The sequence below is a fragment of the Austrofundulus limnaeus genome, unplaced genomic scaffold, assembly GCF_001266775.1.
Source record: "Austrofundulus limnaeus strain Quisiro unplaced genomic scaffold, Austrofundulus_limnaeus-1.0 Scaffold35, whole genome shotgun sequence".
In the NCBI taxonomy this organism is placed as follows: Eukaryota; Metazoa; Chordata; class Actinopteri; order Cyprinodontiformes; family Rivulidae; genus Austrofundulus; species Austrofundulus limnaeus.
The window spans coordinates 2,303,097-2,306,191 of record NW_013952437.1 but is presented as its reverse complement, the minus strand read 5'-3'; positions in this window follow the sequence as shown (position 1 = coordinate 2,306,191).

Here is a 3,095-nt window from a genome sequence, read left to right as displayed (position 1 = left end):
CAAATAATATACTTAGAGGAGACTTTAAATTTATCCAAAGTAATTTTATAGTAAGATACTTGTACTTTTACTCAAGTATCACTTTGTGGTACGTTATACAAGACTGTGTAAGTGTGTTAGCAAAACATCACAGGAAACGTTGGACAGATTTTATTGAAGCTCTCCCATTTAATAAAATAATTAACTAATTATTTGCTCTRTGAACATTGCTTTGAGCAGATCATWTATTTACTTTTCCTGCTGCATGCATRGTACAATCTAATTTCCCCCTGAAGATCAATAAATACAATCACAAGTCAAAGTTGTTAAAAAATTGTGTAATTGTGCATTACTGGGAATCGTTATTTTTAATAAAATACAAGTCACAACAATGAAGGCAAGCAGTAGAAAATAAATAAATAGTGAATATTAACGGTTGACTTAAAGGCCAAGTGAAACACAGGGAGCTAAAAGCTGCTTTCTGACATACCGTATGTTCTGCAACCTCCGACAGATTTTGTGCTGTTTTTTTTTCTCATTCAACATGATTCATTTATCCTGTTTACACACTCTGATATGTAATTATGTGTGTATAAATGTGAGTATAATTATATCATTTTTAACGTAGTCGTCAAAAGCGGATTTACTCAATATTTTATCTTTTTCCGCGGCTGCATCTGCTTTCAGTCTGTAATGGACTTTTAAAATATGTGAAGCAGAATTTGTTTTCTGGCTGATTTCAAAAGATCATGATATTTTTTTTGTATTAATATAAATCTGTGCTGTTTTTTCTTCTTCTTTTATCCCTGAGTGTAAGACACATGTTAAATTAAACAAGTACAGCTTTTTTATTAATAAACTGTGCGCATGCCTTCAGAGACTGCTGTAACAGCATTCAAGGTCTCCTCTGATGCTGGAGAAGCATGCCTTCAGCTCTTCAAAGGATTCCATCACAGACCCCATGACTATTGGTTTTGGTTTCTATGGCAACTAAGTTGAAATATAAGTTGACTCATCTTTTACAAGCATGAGTTCAGGACTGTGGAGAAAAATATTTTGGTCAAAAAAAAAAAAAAAAGGAAAAAGGAGCCGGTCCTGTTCTGTTCTAAGTGCATCCCTGTTTTGTAAACAATAAAAATAATGTCAGAATTTTAGGATAATGAGCATCTTATAAGGTCGTTTTATTCCTCACAACAAAGAGGCTTCACTAATAAACTTATATAAAGTCGAACATGATGCAGAGTTGCATTTCAGCTCAAACTCTTTATTATGAATTCCTCGCTATGAAGAATTTGCCGGCGACCCAGAAGAGAAAAAGAGAAGTGGAGCCGTTGGAGTCCATTCACAGACTTACAAATGTTGGATTAAGACAGTGCAGCCATGGTAACATGAGGATGAGGARAGCATTGAGTATTTTCTCTGAAGCACTGTGTGGTTCTGTCTGCGAGCTTCGTGACGCAGATTCCCCTTTTGCGTATGTCTCTGCTGCATGAAAGACCCAAAAAAAAAAGCCTCATTACGGATAATTACAACTAATATAGATTACATTAGAGACACGTGCTTCCTATTTTTTGGGAGGAACTCGTAAACAGTCTGCTGCCTTCATAAATGTGTGCAAGGCAAAGAATAGCTCGTGTCATCGACAGTAATTAAAGGTGATCTTGTGTTTTACATGCCCCCAAACACTAAAGGATATTGATTTWAAAAAAGTTACAGATTCATTATGCAGCACCGATGAGTTTAGAGGGTTTAAAACTGATTAACAAGTTTACCTAAAATTAGAAATAAACCATTAAAATAATTAAATACCTGACTTGAAGGGATTCATGTTGCCATCAAATTTTCTGCCTGAATAAATTCTAAAATCCCATGATGATGGATGACGGAGTTATAATTATTGGAAATGGTTTTGAGATCTGTTAGAYATGCCTATCCTTTAAATACAAAAAGTCAAAGAAAGCATCTTTATACTTGAGAAAGTTGACATAGTACACATGATGTTACACATTTTGTCCCATAACTGGCCTATTTTCTTTTAAATGTGGCTCAGCCAAAGTGAAACAGGAAGTGACATCAAAGGGGAACTCATTAATAAAATAAACTCGCTTGTCTCTGTTTATTAAAACAAAATTATTTAACACTAACTCTTCTTTGTCTCTCTTTGATGGCAACTAAAAATAATCTAAAGAAGCATCAGATTCTTCTCTACAGTCTGTGTTTTTAGCTTTTGTAACATCGCTCTGTTTACATGCTGACATTCCCCTTTGACATCACTTCCTGTTTCTTCACATGCAAATATCTCAACGACCGTTCATCTCAGCGACATGAAATTTGTTTTGCAACATGTTATCAATGTTATCTTTCCAAAACTGCATTCATGTTTATTGGAAAAAATTTGATGTCACAGACTTTAAAATATGCGTGAAGGAGTATTCCTAAGTGCAACATCAAATTTGAGCTTAACATCAGAACATTTCAGTAAGTTATAGTTATTTTTGTGTTGGCTAATGCTGATTAGCTGTGGTGGCCATCTTCATTTAGATCAACTCTGAGTATTAATCGGTTGTAGATGCACGTYCAGTGGTTATTTTCTGAAAGTTTCATCAAAACCCAGAGAGTTGTGTATAAGATATTTTGCTCACAGAGTTGACTTCAAGTAGCAGTTTAACAAACAGATTTTGTATATTCTTGATGAAATTGTTGAGATTCATTGCAAAATGACTTGTATCCCATTTTTCCCCTAAAATGCATCAAACACTGCAACATCCTTGTCCTTAAAAGCCAGTTACTATGGCAACAGCGCACCAACATCAGAGATGTCAGAGTCAGTTTAGCTGCTGTGCCAAACACACGCACGTACAATTACCTGAGCATACGCACACACACACACACACACACACACACACACACACACGTGCTGAGTAAAGAGCTTTCAAAATGCAAACGTTTCTCATGAAGTGACCAACAGTGACCTGCTCCTTCAACCCTGCACCAGTGGGAATTAGACCATTAAGGCAATATTTCTAACAAAAACTAAACAAATGTCGTCCACGTTTGAGAATAGGATCTTTTTACTGCCACTGATGCTACGTGTGGTCAGTTTTGAAGTGATGTTC